At 48.8% G+C, this 19,201-nt stretch overlaps 1 pseudogene; it reads left to right on the forward strand.

Annotated features, from left to right (window-relative positions):
• Nucleotides 1–2,261: 2,261 nt before the first annotated feature.
• LOC123083949 (disease resistance protein RGA5-like) lies at nucleotides 2,262–18,744 on the forward strand (annotated as a pseudogene).
• The last annotated feature ends 457 nt before the right edge of the window (nucleotides 18,745–19,201 follow it).

Genomic DNA, 19,201 nt, shown 5'->3' on the forward strand with positions numbered 1-19,201 from the left:
TATATTTTTTTAACTTACTGTTCACCAGGGAGCATATGCATCCCAGAGCCAAAACGGCCATCCCGTTTTATTTATTTTTATTACTTGTCTTTGTTTTGTTGTGTCTACATGTTCTCTCTCTCTCTCTCTCTCTCTCTCTCTCATCCTCTAAAATTCACGTGTTCATTTCCTGTGCATCATCCAAAGAAATTTTTTATGAAGTTCCTATGCTTTCAAATCTAGTAGAAGCCCCAAGCATGTGTTTGGTGCATTACCACAGTTATGACTTGCCACAATTTTTTTATCTATATGGTTGATGGATTTACGCATTTGTAGAGTTTATTTGTTGCATATATCTTCATATATCATGTCCCATTGAACCAAGTACATGTCCAATATGCATGATTTTCGGTTTTACTCTTTTCAACTAAAAGCATTTGTGGTTTTATTTCGGAAATCCAATTCGGCTCTTGGGAGCATATGCTCCTGCAAACCAAAAATGTTTATTGCAAATGTGTTTTTTGATAAAAAAAATATATGTGTTCATTGTCACACTCAAATTCTACCTACAAATTTTCAGGAGGAAAGCTTAAGCATTTTGACCTGTGCAAAAAACAATATGTCGAACGTCAAGTGTTACCTCCAAATGTTACACTTACTTTTTTTCACTGACGAAGCTTTGTATCTCATTTCACATGAAAACATTCAAGCACACTTGATACAATAACACGAACATCTACAAAAAAATAGAATTTTAACATTTATTTACTATTTATTTTGAAAAAAAAATAGTGTTCATCATGGAGCATATGCATCCTAGAGCAAAAAGAGCCATCCCATTTTATTTAGTTTTCTTTGTTTTGTTGTGTCTACATGTGTTTTGGATCAACCCAAGCATGTTGAAAAGACCAAGGATGGGTTCACTACGAGGGACTTTTAGGTACCAGACTTTGGTATTTGGAATATAGAAATGACATTTTTTTTTTCAAATTGCTCAAAATGAAGATCTAATACCATAGGTGAATCAGCGTCCTTCACGCAATTCCAATGAGTCCAAAAACGTCAAAATCGGAGTTTGTATGTAGAAGTTACAACCGAAATACTAAAGGGTCAAGAACAAAAGATGACACATGGTGCCACCACACCCAGAAAAGCTGGAAATTGCTCAGGTTGGATGGAATTCTTCGTGGATTTCATTCCCATTTGTTCTTACTAATTTCTTGGCCACGAAGGGAGGTATTGCGATTGGATTTGACTCATTTAGAGCCCTTGGATCACAGAAGAAAAACTACGTCTATGAAGGAGGCTTCGGGGGAGCCCTTATATATGCACACCTTCAATCGTAGCCCCATGAACTATTATTCATCCAAGATTAGTTCACATCACATCCATTGCTGCTTTAAGACCACCTCCATAGAAGAAGGGAGGCTTCGACACCGCGCGACACGGGCCTTCGGGCCAGCGTCGTCCCCACCACGCCATCTCCACCGGTGCCATATCCACCGGTGCAGCCCTGCCGCCCGTCCTTGGAAGCCTTGAGGGCTTGCCTTGTCCGGCTCTCTCGGGCGGCGGCGAGGAGGAGGAAAGGGGTGGAGGGGAAAGGTGATGGCGGTGATCGGGCTGGCCACCGCCTTGAGTCGCATGTAAGGAGCGACGCGGGGGCCTCGTGAGTGAATATATATTGCATAGGCCTAAAATTACGTCCATTTTTTTTGCAAAAATGTTATAAAATCATAAATTTGCTAGATTAGATTAAAAGTATACAAACGCTCACATAGGATTATCATCACTTTTATTTTTTATGATAAGGGGCATTTTATTACTTAAAAGGTTTAAGTATTACATCCGACCTCTGCATAACTAAGATGCACACAGCCAAACCAAGTCCAAACTCATAAAAAAAAGAGGCGAATACAAGTAATCATAAGACTGTACCTGTAAGACGTCTAAACCGTGGAGGGTCAATTCTAAGACCATGCTGGGGAATGCAATGCACAATTATGAGAATACGACGGTTTGTGAATTGTCCATTGTAACCTGACCTTATTGGCTTTACTCATTTGGATACGTGATTGATCTGAAGGGGCCTGCTTGCTAGCCTCCTCCTATGGGCTTCCGCGAAGCTTCCTAGTTCCTACTTACTACTGTATACTAGCTAGGCATTGCTAGACACTAGACAAGACCTGTCCCATTGCCACGCCACGCTCGCTCACGCGCATACAGTACAACATGATCAAAAGCGCCCAGCAGTCATGTCCCACTCCTTCACACGGTAGCAGCAAGCAGTGACACACCACGCTCCTCCATTATTGCCTGACCGGCACCTTGACCTTGCTCTTCTCAAGCAGTCAAGCTCAGCACCATTGCTCGATCAAACACCACCAACCATATGGTGATTGTGTAGCAGCTTCGTCTTCTCAAGGGGAGGAGAGGGAGATGGTGGGCGTGGGCGCCGGAACGGGGGCGTTGGGCTCCGTCATCGGCAAGTTGACCACCTTGCTCGGCGATGAGTACACGATGCTCAAGAGGGTGCGCAAGGACATCGAGTTCCTAGAGCGCGAGCTCCGCTGGATGCAAATACTAGTGAATTCACTGGCGAACATGGAGGAGCTGGACGAGCTGGCCAAGAACTGGAAGAGCAGCATGCGTGATCTCAGCTACGACATGGAAGAGTGCGTCGACCGCTTCATGCTCCGCCTCGGCAACGGCGACGCCAGGCCCGGATTTGCCAAGAGGACGCACTACCGGAAACTGGCCCTACCCCGACGGCCAAATCAATGCCGACGGCTGCCGTCGGCCTACTTTGCGCTATGCCGACAGCCACGTCTTGGCCGTCGGCGTATCTTGGCCGTAGGGCTACCACGAGCTAAGCCGACGGCACCCGTCGGCATACATATGTCGTCGGCCCAGCTGCGAACATGGCGACAGCAACTGTCGGCATACCCAGGCCGTCGGCATACCCGTGGGCCCGGCGACCCCGCCCGTGACCAGCGGCTAACGTCGTCAAATCTATGCCGACGGCCTGGACGGGCGGCCGTCGCCATATATCGTCATGCCACGTCACCGATCCGCGGCGCACCGTCCACGAGCTAAGCCGACGGCTGCCGTCGGCATACCGCCACGTCAGCGATCCACGGCACGCCGCCCGCCGCCTAAAACCTGGCCGTCTCTATGCCGACGGCATAGCCGTCGGCATAGGTAGACTTTTTTTCATATGTATTTTTTAAGCTTTTTTATGTATTATTATATAAACTAACATGTAGCATGTTAAATATAAACATACATATGAATATATATGTAGTTTGTATTTTTTCATATATTATGAATATATATATATATATATATATATATATATATATATGGTTTGTATTTTTTCGAGCACGTTAATAATGTGCGGTCATGTTCTTTTGAATATAGATCATTATATTTTATTAAAATCAAAAACAGCTATGCCGACTAAAGTTTTGTGGCGGTTGCAAACGCCCGACACCCGTCTCCAGAGTGTGACCCCCCTCACGTCCGCAGTGTGCCTCCCTCATGGACGGCGCCGGCACCTGGAGGGGGGAAACGGACGCGTCGGATCTACACGGTGGATGTAGCTGTGGGTTTGGCCCGGATGTTGCTCCCGGGTGTCCCTACGGGCGAGCTGACACAACCAGGTGCAGAGGTCCACTGGTCAAAGCCCGTCTGTGGGAAGTCAAAAGGCTAGATCTCGTGGTCAACCGCTCCACGGTTAGGCGGGACGGGGGCCCTCGGGGGGTAGCAATGCCACCGGAGCATCGTACCGGACCCTCATACATGCGAGGTGGTGTTTTGGCATGTTCAAAGAGGCGACACGCATCTCAGGGGCGTGGCCCCCCTAATGGACGGCGCCGCCGCCGGCACCTGGAGGGGGAAAACGGACGCATCGGGTCTACACGGAGGGGATGTAGCTGTCGGTTTGGCCCGGATGTTGCTCCCAGGTGTCCCTCTGAGTTGACTTAACACAACTGGGTGGAGAGGTCCACTGTTCAAAGCCTGTCCGTGGAAAGTCAAAGGGCAAGATCTCGTGGTCAATCGCTCTAGGGTTAGGCAGGACAGGGGCCCTGGAGGGGTAGCAATGCCACCGGAGCGTCGCACCGGGCCCTCATACATGCGGGGTGGTGTGGTGGCATGTCCGAAGACGCGGCACGCGTCTCCGGGGTTTGGCCCCCCTCACGGACGGTGCCACCGCCGGCACTTGGAGGGGGAAAATGGACGCGTCGGGTCTACACGGAGGGGATCTTGCTGTGGGTCTGGCCCGGATGTTGCTCCAAAGTGTTCCTATGGGCTGAACTAACACAACCGGGTGGAGAGGTCCACTGGTCAAATCCCGTCCGTGCAAAGTCAAAGGGCCAGATCCCTTGGTCAAACGCTAAAGGGTTAGGCGGGACGGGGGCCCTGGGGTAGCAATGCCACCGGAGCATCGCACCGGGCCCTCATACATGCGGGGTGGTGTGGTGGCATGTCCGAAGAGGCGGCACGCATCTCCGGGGCGTGGCCGCCCTAACGGACGGTGATGACACGGTAGTAGCCATTCTGCGGTAACGATGCGGCGTGAATATTATTAAATACTCGGAGCGCGATAAAATCATGAGTTTTTTTGCACGACGTGGGCACATGTGCTATAGAAACGATAATATTTTTTTCATAATTTTTGGTGATGGAGAAGTATCCGAAAATTTCCCTCTACGCGGATTGCCCTTCGCGTGTCTACGGCTGTGGTCGGCGGCCTCCGGGGGCTAGCATGCCGCCAAATCTTGCGTAGGCGGCCTCTCACAAGTTTGGAAGTGTTGTGGTGGTTGCAAACGCCCGGCACGCGTGTCCGGGGTGTGCCCCCCTCACGGACGGCGCCGCCGCTGGCACCTGGAGGGAGGAAACGGACGCGTTGGGTCTACACGGAGGGGATCTTGTTGTGGGTCTGGCCCGGATGTTGCTCCAAAGTGTTTCTATGGGCTGACCTAAAACAACCGGGTGGGGAGGTCCGCTGGTCAAAGCCCGTCCGTGCAAAGTCAAAGAGCTAGATCCCGTGGTCAAACGCTACATGGCTAGGCGGGACGGGGGCCCTGGGGGTAGTAATGCCACCGGAGCATCACACCGGGCCCTCATACATGCGGGGTGGTGTGGTGGCATGTCCGAAGAGGTGGCACGCGTCTCCGGGGTTTGGCCCCCCTCACGGACGGCGCCACCGCCGGCACCTGGAGGGGGGAAACAGACGTGTTGGGTCTACACGGAGGGGATCTTGCTGTGGGTCTGGCCTGGATGGTTCTCCAAAGTGTTCCTATGGGCTGACCTAACACAATCAGGTGGAGAGGTCCACTGGTCAAATCCCGTCCGTGCAAAGTCAAAGGGCTAGATCCTGTGGTCAAACGCTACAGGGTTAGGCGGGACGGGTGCCCTGGGGGGTAGCAATGCCACCGGAGCGTCGCACCGGGCCCTCATACATGCGGGGTGGTGTGGTGGCATGTCCGAAGAGGCGGCACGCGCGTCTCCGGGGCGTGCCCCCCCCCCTCACAGACAGCGATGACACGGTAGTAGACGTTCTGCGGCCATAACGGATTGCCCTTCGCGCGTCTACGGCTGTGGCCGGCGGCCTCCGGGGATGTAGATGTGGGTCCGCCACCGCCGCCGCCCCCACCCCAACCCCCACCATCGACGACCCCCCTCCCCCTTCACTCAGCTGACCTACTAAGCTCCACATCGAGCAGGCGAGTCGGCGGCCATGCGCTCCCAGACCCGCGACCAGGCCACGGCCTCGGCGGACGAAGCTGCTCGAGTTCGGCGCCTCCCCTCCCCTCTGTGTGGTTCCGTGAGAGGAGAGGGCCGAGCGGTTAAAAAACATTAAAAATCCATATGAAATAATAATACATAAAAAAGGAAAAATATAACTATAAAAAACATTAAAAAATCTATATGAAATAAAAAACATAAAGAAGGAAAAATATGAACTACTAAAAACATTTAAAAAATGAAAAATATGAACTACTAAAAACATTTAAAAAATGAAAAATATAACTATGCCGACGGCAAAGCCGTCGGCATAGCTACGGCCATAGGGGACTTGTCACGCGGATCGGTGACGTGGCAACTATGCCGACGACAGCCGTCGGCATAGTTTGCCTTATCCCCTCGCGTCGACCCTCATCCACTCAATCTCTCCCAGCTCCCCGCGACCTCGCCGCCTACTGCCGTCGCCGCACTCGCCCCCTGCCGCCGCCGCCGCACTCGCCCCCGGCCCCTGCCGTCGCCGCCGCACTCGCCCCCTGCCGCCGCCGCCACACTCGCCCCCTGCCTCGCCCGTGCCCCCTGTCGCCCCCACCCGCATCGCCGCCGCCCCATCCCACCGCACCCGCGCCGCCTGCCGCCGCTCCTCCCTCGCTCCAGCCGGCGCCGGCCTCGCTCCATCCGCCCCCGCTCCAGCCGCCCCCGCCCCTCCCTCGCTCCAGCCGCCCCTCCCTCCTCGACCCCGACCCTCCCTGCATGGACGCCGCCCCGGCCGGCCCACGGCCTAGCCTGGCCGGCCCCCTGCTGTTCCAACCGGCCGGCCCCTCCGGCGACCGCCCCCTGCCGCTCCGGTGGTCGTCCCCTGCCCTGACCGGCCGCCCCCCTGCTCCGGTGGTCGCCCCCTCATCCGTAGGTAAGAACTTTTTTTAACTTTTTTTGTGTAGTAATGTTGTAGATGAATGCATATATATATATATATATATAGTAATAGATGATTAGATAGATGGATGTTAGATAGATGAATGAAATGAAAGAGAGTATAAATGTGAAAAAAATTAAGTGCACAATGTGAGATAGATAGATGGTAGATGAATGGATATTTGTGTAGTTTTACTATGTTTTTAGATACATACTCAATATTATAGATATATGTATTGTGAAGATGAGATGAGAGGGAAGAGTAAATTTTTTGACACTTGACGAAACATGATTTTTTTTCATAGTTAAAAGTATCAATGCTTAATGTGAGGTGATGACCTAAATTTTTTTCACTCGGTGTAATTAACAGGATTTGTGGTGTTCCATCTTCGTGGAGTGATTGTCGACGTTGGAGGTGTTGGTCCACGATCGTCCGTCTCCTTTGATCGACTACATCGGAGGGTGAGCAACAATTCCATGACCTCGTCCACTTTTTTTCCATGTCACTAGATTAAATTTTCACATCAAGTCGCGTAACCTAGGTCTCCCGTCCGAAAGGGTTGCATCGATAAATATGCATTCAATTGCATATTTATCACCGCAGCTCTTTCGGATTGTCCAGCGCTTTCCACGGACAGCCCGAGGATGTGTAGATTGGGTACGTTGTTCATGCTCTACCCCGTTCCGAGACAGGATTTCGGCGGCGCCTCCCTGTTGTTCTCCGGATGCACATTCTCTCGGCATTTTGCCGAGACGTGTATTTGGAGAATAGCGGGGAGGTGCTGCCGAAATTTTGTCTCGGAATGGGGTAGAGCATGGACAACGTACTCAATCTACACATTCTCGGGTGGGATTAGGACCCATCTTTACCTATTAGAGATGTAGGTGGATTAAATGTCGTTTCTCGTGAACCTTGTAAAAAATAAAATATTGATGTGAGTAATTTAAATGAATCCTTAATTTTGTTGTGTGGCTTCCAATAAAGCAGAGATGGCAGATAATCAGTGGATGTATAGTGGGTTTTTCCGTCGGAATCAAGTAACAACAGAGTGGGTCGAGAAAACTGATGTGTTTTTGAAAGAGATATTCCGTAGTCCAATGAGGATGGTGCCAGAATGCCCGTGTGCCAGATGTAAGAGGCGTATCCGCAGATATAAGAGTGAGATGACTAAGCACCTTCGCACGCATGGATTTATGCCCAACTTTAATATGCCGATAAACTTTGCCCAGCGGGACCGTGGTAGAGAGGATGTGATACGACAACGCATCGCTGGTTATGAGGACGATGGGGTTAGAGACATGCTAGATGATGTCTTTGCTGCACAGCCAACACCTCCGTCACATTCAGCGAATGAACCGGAGGAGCCGGAGGAAACCGCAAAGGCCTTCCTGGAAATCTTGGCCTCGTCAAAGAAACCTCTCTATGAGGGTGCCAAGCTGTGTGTGCTGGATGCCATCTCGCAACTGATGGCAGTCAAGGCTGAGTACGGCTGTAGCCGAGGTTGCTTCGAAGCATTTCTGGGAGTATGGGCTAACAGCGTGCCTGAGGGCCATGAACTGCCGAAAACCATGTACGGTACGAAGAAAATCATGAAGGCGCTCTCGATGGACTATGAGAAAATACATGTTTGTCCAAAGAATTGCCTTTTGTTTAGGCATGAGTACGGATGACAAGTACTGTAGGAAGTGCGGTTCCTCTCGGTATATTGAGGTGGTCGATAAGCATGGTCAGAAGCAGCAGCTAAAAATCCCTGTGAAGGTTCTTCGGTATCTTGATTTTATAAAAAGACTGCAGTGCCTTTTCATCACCGAGGAGTCTGCCAAAATGATGAAGTGGCACAAGGAAGGGAAAAGGTACAATCCAAAAAAAATTGTACATCCATCAGGAGGTGAAGCATGGAAGTCATTCGATATAGAGTACCCAGAGGAAGCAGCCGAGGCTGGGAATGTCAGAATTGCTATAACAGGTGATGGGTTCAATCCATATGGTATGTCGTCTAATCCATACAGCTGTTGGCACGTATTTGTTATTCCGCTGAATCTCCCTCCCGGCGCCATAATGCAACACAAGACCATGTTCCTGTCGCTTATAATTCCGGGGCCTGAATATCTGGGAAGAATTTGAGTGTGTTTATGCAGCCGTTGGTGGATGATTTGCACCATTCTTGGTACTTCCCGAGGTTGACATACGACCGACATCTGCAGAAAAATTTCTTGATGAAAGTTTGGCTACAATATTGCATGCATGACTTTCCCGATTATGCCTTGTTCTGCGGATGGTGTACAAGTGGAAAGATGCCTTGCCCAGTGTGCATGCAGGCCTTGATTTTCATTTGGCTAAAGGAGGGTGGCATGTATGTTGCATTTGACCTGCATCGACAGTTCCTCCCTCCAGACCATCCTGATAGGGAAGACAAGAAGAACTTCACAAAAGGCAAAGTTGTCCATGAAGTAAACGAGATTCCAACGTTTTCTGGTGCGGATGTGCTTGCTCAGCTGAAAGCTCTTAAGCCTGCCGGTGAGGGGAAAGGCAAAGGCAAAGGCAAAGCCACAGGCGAAGACAAGGGCGAGGGCAAAGGAAAAAGTAAAGGGAAAATTTTTGAAGGATATGGTGAGACGCACAACTGGACTCACATTACCCCCTTCACGCAGCTTCCCTATTTTAAGGACCTCAAACTTCCATACAACATAGACGTGATGCAAGCTAGAGAAGATCTTCCCGCCAGGCTTCTTTACTCCGATGACACATCTCCTTTTGCACCTCCCGAACGAGGTATTGTTGGGGGGCCCTGTGCAGAATCGTTGGCAGTACGGCCCTGAGAGACAGAACAAGCATCTGAGACAGAAATGTGGAAACAAAGCTAAGATTGAAGCTTCCATAGCTGAGGCAGTTATCCTAGAGGAGGTGGCAGACCTCAGGACAGCCTACTATCCGGACCATGTTCCCACGTTGCACAATAAGGTGTCTCGATACAATACAGAAGAACCCAAGTATAAAACCAAGTTGCCTCTATTCATCGGGCAAGGTAGTAGGGCTGGATGCTCGAAATCTTATCTCATGCCACGAGATGAGTGGGAGGATGTCATGTTCTATATCTTGCACAACATCAAGGAAGTTGAGGATGAGTGGATGAGGTAATACATTTGCACCATTCTTTTAGTCAATTCGTTATGTTCACTTTGCCTAGTTCTTATACCGCTTTTCTTATTGTAGTCGATTCGTTGAAGAAGAATGGATGGGAATGCTGCCTCCTTCTGAAGCGGAGGCACTTGCTCTTCTCCGAAAGGATGCTGATGGAAGGAAAAATTTCGTTGCGTGGTTCATCGAGAAAGTAATTTTTCACACTTTCAATTAAACTCATGCACCCTATAATTTCAATTAAACTCATGCACCCTATAATTTCAATTAAACTTGTAGGGAAATGATCCAACCAAATCAATGGATGAAGAATTGAGATGGGTTTCCATGGGTTTTGATCCTGTCGTCATGACATGCGAAAAGTATGATGTGAATGAGTATCGCTTCCATACAGAGGAGCACCAGAACAGTCGGCCTGATCCCAAAACCATAAATACCGGAGTCTTCACTGAAGGAGATAACGAAGTAGATTACTACGGAAGGGTAGGAAAAATATACGAGTTTACATTCAAACGTGGCCGCGAACACCTAAGTCTCACTGTGTTCAAATGCCGATGGTTCGACCCCAAAAAGGGTCTGAGACATACGCCTTCTGTTGGTTTAGTTGAAGTTAAACCATCAACCGTCTATGCCGGAGCTGATCTCTTTATCGCCGCTACCCAGGCCACACAAGTATATTATCTGCCTTACCCATGCCAGAAAGAGTATCTAAAGGGTTGGGAAGTTGTGTTCAAGGTGTCGCCGCATGGTAAGCTACCGGACCCGAACGATGATGATTACTACAACATAAACCCCATGACATACGAGGGAGTGTTCTATCAAGAGGAACATGATGACGTGGTCCGAAACAACGAGGATAATGACTTGGGTTATGTTGACCTGGACCCAAACGACGACGACGCACGGATTGATGGTGAGGCAGTTGTGAATCAAAGAAACATAATTATGCTTGAAAAGTTAAATGAAGACACTGACGATGAGGAAGAGCCTCCACCTCCGTCAGACAACGAAGAAGATATGCGTGATAGTGATGATGAGACCGGTCCACAAATAGATTACAATAGTGATGATTCATATGGGTTCTAGAAAATGTAAGTTCTTTTAATGATCATTACATAGTATGCTTAATGTGCTCTTCTGGTATTAATGTTTTTCCTGTATGCTTGTTTAATTGATATCCTTACTAATTGTTTATTCTCTTCTCAATGCAGGTTTGCTAATCACGGGCAAGTCCAGCGGCGCTAGTTTCCTCAGTAAATTTAAAGGACTTACTCGGAGTGGACGAGCCCACAAGGTTCCCTCCCGACTACACGAGGATGACACCTCACAGGGAGGTGGAGGGGTCGGGGGAGGAGACCTTAGAGGAGGAGGCGGTGGGGGGAGAGCCCCTAGAGGAGGAGGAGGTGGGGGGAGAGGCAACCGGGGCAAAAAACTCCGGGCCGTGTCTGAAATAGGAGGGTCTTCTTCGATGCCCTCCTATACAGAGGCACCTTCTGAGTCTGAGGAGGAGGAGTATGTTCCTGATGGCGAGGAGGAGGAGGCCGAGGAGGAGGGTGAGGAGGAGGAGTCCGAGGAGGAGGGTGAGGAGGAGGCCGAGGAGGGTGGAGGGGAGGTTGATCCCGCGTTGTGGGGTGACTTGCCACCGGGTTCTTCGCAGGGGTGGCTGCGTGGTAATGCCGGACTACCTACACCACCTTCTATCGAGGAGCACAAGTGGCTCATTGAACCTGTGGGGACAGAGTAAGTGCCTCTCAATCATATTTTCAACACATGACAACATTTTCTTATTGTACACATGGCAATCATTTGATTCTTTTGCAGAAACTGGATCCTTTGCGGAAAGGGCCGTAAACCGAACGGCCTTATCACTGTCCTGTTGAAGGAGTTTTGGCCTGGCCTATTCTGCCTGCGGCCAGACAGGGACCCGCAGCAGCGGGTTTTGGCCACGAGCTGGGCCCACTACGAGGCTTGCAGCAACGCGGAGTACGGGACGACCGCTAAGGCCGTGATCACCAAATTTTGGGTAAGTTCTCTTCTGAATCACTTGTCTTCAGTTTCGTTCATAGTTTATCATTGAATCACTCAACTCATGCCTTGTTTGCTTCTGGTTTATGCATGATTGCAGCAACTCTATAGAGTTCTTGACGAGCACAAGGCCAGAGCCGACGTGGTCTTGCTTGCGGCTGCGAAGAAGAAAGCTCGTCAGTTGCAGTACGAGGTGCGCTGGGTTGCCGTCTCGCAGTACTACCACTACTACCTGCACCAAAAGATGACCAAAACTCAAGCACAGAAGCTACGACTTACCTTGAGCAAGGAGCAGTTCATGATGGTAACTATTACTAACTTTTCATTGTTTCAAGCAGTCAACTATATGTTTCGTGCTCACATGTCATGCTTCCAAAATTTGCATAGGTTGTTCCTCGTTGGTGCTATGGAAGGCATGACGGATGGGCGAGTTTGGTGGATAGGTGGCTCGGCGCCGATGCAGAGTTTGCTGCCAAGAGCATCAAGGCCCGGGCTAACCGTGGAGACGACGGGACACACCGCCAAGGAAACAGGAACCACTGGGGCTTCAAGGCCATGAAGGTATATCTATGTGCATGATGCATTTTTGTTCTTATTTATGTCATGTTCTTATGTATGGCTGACTTCTATTTGACGTTGTAGGAGGACAAGTTGAAGAGGCCGCTCTCAGACATGGAGTCGTGGAAGCTGGCCCGCGAGCGGAGTCATCGCAAGGAGGGCGAGAGCCAGTACTATGGCAAGACCGAGGAGCACCTGGGGTCTTACATTCATCACTATCAGGAGTTGCATCCGGATGTTCCTGTTGCTGAGGTCGCCCAGTCTCAGATCGACGACACGGCGGTGGTGGCCATCTAGGGGAAGAAGAATGGCCGGTATCCGTGTTTCGATGGCTTGATCACTCCTTCGATCTCGTACACACAGCTTCGGGCTAGCAACCCGAGCCAGTTAGAGAGTACGCGGCATTCATAGACTCCCTTAGCCCGCCAGCATGATGTAAGTACTTCCTCTTTATCTTTTTCTATCTTGCATTCTCAGTTTATTTTCAGCATTGCTCACTTAGAAACAACCTAAATTATGTAGGCATATAAGGAGTTTGTCGAGCATAGGAATCTCGAGGTGCGGGAGTACTTGAAACGAGTGAAGGCAAACGATGATTACAACCATCAGATGATGACGGTTAGTTTTGCCCTCTTAAAACCAACCTAAATTTTTGCACTTTCATTCCTTCTGATCTTCTAGTTTGCTTGTTTAACTAACATTCAGGCTATGTTGGCGTCTTGGACTAACCGCACGGATCCACCACAAATGGGACCCCCACCACCACCTGCGGGAGAACCCCCACACATGCCCACATTCGATGAATGGGTGGCACTAGGCAGTGATGGTCCGGTTAGTACATTTGCCTAACTACTAGCAAACTAGTTCTCGTTCATGAAACACTATCATATCATATTTACCGTTAGTATCTTTTCTGAAACATGTAGGGGACCGGTGGCTCGACTCCTACTCCGTCGACCCCAGTCACTCCGATCTGGCAGAGTGGTGGTGGTCACGATGGCGGTTTTGGCGGAGGTGGTGGTGGTGGTTATGGCGGAGGTGGTGGTTTTGGCGGAGGTGCTCTTGCTTGATGATTCCGTGCATGTGGTCATCGTGTCATGCCTTTCATATTCCTACTTTTATCATGTTTCATGTCTTGCACTACTTTTATGTTCATGAACTTCCGTCGGTGATGATCTTTAGATGATGTGATGAACTTGAGTATGTTTAGATGATGATGGTGAACTTGAGTATGTTTAGATGAACTTGAGTATGTTCACATGATGAATTGTCATATTTCTGCATAATTTCATATTGTTCTATTTTGAAATGCTGTCAAATGAATTGGAAAAGAGAAAACAGGGGAAATAAAAAAAACTATGCCTACGGCAAAGCCGTCGGCATATATACGCCCAGGAGTTACCAGGGCTTGCCACGTGGCACATCTATGCCTACAGCAAAGCCGTAGGCATATATGAAAAACTATGCCGACGGCTTTGCCGTAGGCATAGCCCTGCTGCCAGGAGAAACCAAGAGCTGCCACGTGGCAGAGATATGCCGACGGCTTTGCCGTAGGCATAGCCCTGCCGCCAGGAGAAGCCGGGGGACGACACGTGGCGCAGGTATGCCGACGACCCTATGCAGCATACCTGCGCCACGTGTCGTCCCCAGAATCGCCAGCGCTGTTGACGGCGCCGTCCGTTGCCGTCAGACGGAAAACAACGCCGATGGCTAAACTATGCTGACGGCTATCCCACGGCCGTCGGCATATGCACCTATGCCGACGGCTATACTACGCCGACGGTCTGACACATCTACGCTGACGTGATCTACGCCGACGGGGCTATGCCGACGGCAGCCGTAGGCATAGATCTATGCCGACGACAAAGGACCTATGCCGACGGCCCTGGGCCGTAGGCATATCCCGCGAGTCCGGTAGTGACGGCAGTCCGGCTCAAGACGCTTTTTGCGCGTCATGGCATCGCGACCCAGATCAAGGAGCTCAAGGCCCGGCTCATAGAAGAGAGCGAACGGCGGCGGAGGTTAGATCTCGACAACTATGTCACAGTTAGTTCCTCGCTAACTCGAGAGCAAACGGTGGGGATAGATCCCCGGCCGGTTAGCTGCATTCCACGGGGTGGCCAAGGGGTTGGTGGCCATTGACAGCCGCACAGATCAGGTTATCTCTTGGTTAACAGAGGAGAGGTTGGAGCTGAAGGTAGTGGCCATTGTGGGAGGTGGGGGGCTGGGAAAGACCACCCTTGCCATGGAGGTCTATCGTAAGATTGGAAGGCACTTCCGGTATGGAGCTTCTGTGTCAGTGTCGCGCACTGTTGATCTCGAGAAGCTCTTGAGAGATGTCTTATCTCAAATCGACCTAGAAGCATTTAGTAAATGCCAGTCGGAGAGGTGGGAGAAAGACCAACTAATCCGTCATATTCAACGGATCTTGACAGGAAAGAGGTACAATTTTTCATCCCTCGTGTGATTAGCATTTGATAATATGTTGAAAAATTCAACACACAATCATTTATCTGCTGCAAAGACAAATGCAAGTAGTGTAAATCACCATATTTGCGATGATGAGGCTAATTATTAGTGTAACGTCGTATACAGGTACTTCCTTGTTATTGATGATGTATGGAAAGAACAAGATTGGAAATATATCAAAGCAGCACTTCCTGACAATTATAATGGAAGCAGAATAATTGTTACTACACGCATTACCAGTGTAGCTAAGTCATGCTGTTCTAACTCAGGTGATCAGCTCTATAAAATGCTACCTCTGAATGATGTTGATTCTCAAAGGTTGTTCTTTAAGAGAATTTTCAACTCCGACTACTCATGTCCTCCTCAACTACAAAAGGTTTCAGTCAGGATCTTAATAAAATGTGGTGGTCTTCCATTGGCTATAATTACCATTGCAAGTTTGCTAGCCAATAAACCTCAGAACGCAGATGAATGGGAGAGACTCCGAGATTCCATTGGTACTGGTCTTTCATATGAGAGTGATGATGACGGAAAATGTATGAGACATATATTGTTACTTAGTTATTGGGATCTTCCACACCACTTGAAAACTTGTTTGTTGTACTTATATATATATCCAGAGGACGAGTATATCTCGTGTGAACAACTAAAATTGAAATGGATAGCCGAAGGATTCATTCCTACACAACAAGGAAATGTATATCAAGAAGCAGAGAGCTGTTTCAATGAACTTGTGAATAGAAGCTTGATCCAGCTAGTTGATGCTCATGTTGACCATGATGGTTTTTCACAATATTGTCGGATTCATGATATGGTACTTGACCTTATAATATCTTTGTCAGATGAAGAGAATTTTGCCACTGCTTTAAATGGTGTCTGCAATTCTTTGCCAAGCAAGATCCGTCGACTCTCCCTGCAATCTAGTGGGCTTGAACAGAAAGGGGCAATCCATGCAATCACAAGAAGCAAGTTACATGTACGCTCATTCAACGTGTTCGGAGAAACAGAGAAGATACCCTTACTTGTGGACTTCCGGTCTTTGCGTGTGTTTGATATATGTGGGGATTATTCATCGTGGAAAAACGAGCATATAAGAAATATAGGAGGTTTTTGTCAACTGAGGTATTTGGGAATTCATAGACGAGGAATCACGGAGCTTCCTGAAAATATTGGAAAACTACAGAACTTAGAGACTCTCGATTTACGGGGAAGTTATATTGGTAAACTACCATCAACTATAACTCGGCTACAGAAACTAGCACACCTATTCGTTAACTCTCCATAGCATGAGGAAGTCTCGGATATCTGTAAAATTGACAATCCTGAGAATTTTTTGGAAGAGCTTGGACATCTAACGAAGTTGAGAAAGATCTCAATGAGTAAGTTATGGTTTTATGAGGATTGGCATGTTTTAAGATGCTATGGAGAAAGACTGGCTTCATCTCTTAATGAGTTGGGAAAATACAACCTTCAGTATCTTCATACTTATGGAGATATTGGAGAATTTTTGTTCAGGGGTCCATGTTGCACCTTTCCGCACCTCCAAGATCTCAAACTAGAGCTAATAATGGAAAGGGTTCCCAAGGGAATGGCACTCCTAACCAACATCCTCAAACTACAGATAAAAATTAGATTGTTTGATGAGGAAGCTCTCCATATTCTCTTGGGTATGGCTTCTCTAGCATATCTCCAGCTAGAGGTATCAGAGTTGGTTGGGGTCATGACTATAGGTAGTAACGGATTCAAGCTGCTAGAGGTGTTCCACTACAGAATTGGTCTAGGCGAAGCAACGGGGATAAAATTCGTAGCAGGTGCTATGCCAGCACTCGGACGGCTCCATCTTTCCTGGATGGCATATCATGTTATGTTGAGGTATAGTGATGGAGCTGACATGGGCATCGAGCATCTTTCAAGCCTCACACACCTCCAGGTCGAAACTGATTGTCATGTTGCAACTCTGGAAGAGGTGGAGGCTGTGGAGGGTTCCATTGAAAAGGCAAAAGCCTTGCATCCCAACCGTCACACTCTTCAACTCCAGCAGCGTAGAGTAAAAAAAGATGGGATGTCTAAGGTATACATTCTTGGCCCCAGGTTTCTTCATTCACTTGCACTGCATCATGTCATTTCCTGATCTTTCCCTCTTTTCCTCCAAGCTTCCAAATCACTCCAGCTCGGGCGGCAGCAACAAGACCAAGTGATCTCGACTACACGTTTGTTTGTCCAACTTTGTGCCCTGCTCTTTACCACGGCTCTGCAACCAGCCACCACAACACAGAGATTTGTTACCCAATATTTATGTATTCCCAGACATGTACTCCCCCCCTTCAGAATTTCTTGTCGCAGAAATGGATGTATCTAGACGTATTTTAGTTCTAGATACATCCATTTATGCGACAAGTAATTCGGGTCTGGGGGAGTAGTACTTTGTGATTTCTAGCTAGAACCTTTCATGTTTGGCGTATCAGTTTTTTCATCCCATAGTCTGTATTCGAGTGTGAGTACAGACAGTGGGTTTTCCTCATGCGCGTCAAACCCGTAATCTATTTTTCTTTTTACGTTCTCAGACTTGTTGTTTCTATTAAAGTTTCTCTTGCCTGCATCTGCATAATTTGAGCTACTTATTTGAATCTTATAAGGTTTGTATGCTTCAGCAACCAACTGAACTGAACCGGCTGTAGGTGCAAGTTAAGATATCTGAACTTCAGGTTCAGGAGCACCTTCTTCAACAGCTTTGGTTTGTTTATAAATGATCTTATATTTCTTTACAGAGGGAGTACTTGTTAACTGTTCCGTCTTTGTGTATAATTGTGGAAAGCACGGTTTGGTTAGTGCTGACGCCCCAAATTCCATTTCTGAAAGTGTGGTAACCACTGTTCAAGTTCTGGCCAAGCTGACGCTTGCCAGTATCAACTCACAGATATCAGCAGAAATAAAACGACGTCTACTCTGGCTACTCATTACAGAGCGCTTTGTCTAGGCACGCACTGAACATAACAGCACACGGCAGGGCTTAAGGCCTTGTACAATGGAAGGTGCTTAGAGAGGTGCTTAGGAAAATAAATCGAGTTTTTCTAAAGCACCGGCGTCTATCCTATACAAATAAGCACCGGTGCTTAAAAAAAGCCTAGTTTATTTCTCTAAGCACCTCCCCTAAGCATCTCCCATTGTACAAGGCCTAACAAGACCAATTTTTCTTCTTCAGTTTTCAACGGTTTCTCTCCTTCCTGCAAGGTTCGGTGAAAAACAGAGCCGTCGGCCAAGGAATGGGAGAAGTAAGATTTTCTTATCTTTATGAAAAGGCGATCGCGGCCTCCGCATTATGGGAGAAGTAGTACTCGTAAGTATTTCGCAAAAAAAAAGTAGCACTCGTTAATGTGAAAACCAGACTTTTTTTTTGAGTGATGATAAAACAGCATGAACAACTTTCCTTCAATTCTGCAACTGCTTCGCCGTCCTCCAAACCAGCCTGCATGCATCACTTGGCTTCACGGCGTGTTTGGTTGCCTGGGTAGCTTCACCCTGCATCGCACGGAGGACCCTGGCTGAGCTTGGCCTGGTTGAGCCAATGCAAAGATGAACTAAGATGTATGTTTGGTAGACTGTATTGTATGTGTGCACCAGAGATGCTGTATACAACATATCTTGTTTGGTAGGCTGCATCAGAGGTTGCACGGCGAGGGCAAAGAAAGCAAGCAAAACAAATCTGAACCAGCTGCTGCTTCTTCACGCATTAGATCTGCTGCTGCTCTTCGTGAATTAAACAAGTTGCACGGCGAGGGCCCCGTGATGGAGGTTAGCATTTTTGTAGCTCGTGGTGGTGGTGGCCATGGCAGTTGAAGGATGCACGGGCCGACGACTACCAGGCAGACACGAATGATTTGACGACGGCACAGATGTTACATATTACCTGGTGAGCGTCATCCGCGGGAGCTCCAAGCCCCAGTGCTCCATGACGACGACCGGCTGTCCGGCCAAGCCGACAATGGCGCGGCTCCTCCTGCGACCCGGCTCCTACTGAGCACACACCGGCGGCAGGGTTTGAATGCGGACGGGCGGGCGGCACGCGGCGTCGCAGCGTACGAGGGAGCTCAGACCGGTGGCGGCGGTGGCGGCTGTTTGGCGTGCTCGATCCGATCTGGTTCGGTGGGGAGATAGAAAAGAGGGAAGAGTGATACGGGTGGTGGCAATTTTGAAGTAATTTCGAGAAATATTAGGGGCAACCACGTATACCGTTTCGTTTTAAGTGTGGACGCGGGTGCAGGCGCGGGGCTGGCTCGGGGAAACGCCCGATTCCTACGTTTCAGCTCAGCCTGGCTCGGAGAGCTATTTTGCATCAATCGGGCCAGGCCCAGCTAGGCGAGCAGTCTACCA

Source organism: Triticum aestivum, chromosome 4A (assembly GCF_018294505.1).
Source record: "Triticum aestivum cultivar Chinese Spring chromosome 4A, IWGSC CS RefSeq v2.1, whole genome shotgun sequence".
NCBI classification, from domain to species: domain Eukaryota; kingdom Viridiplantae; phylum Streptophyta; class Magnoliopsida; order Poales; family Poaceae; genus Triticum; species Triticum aestivum.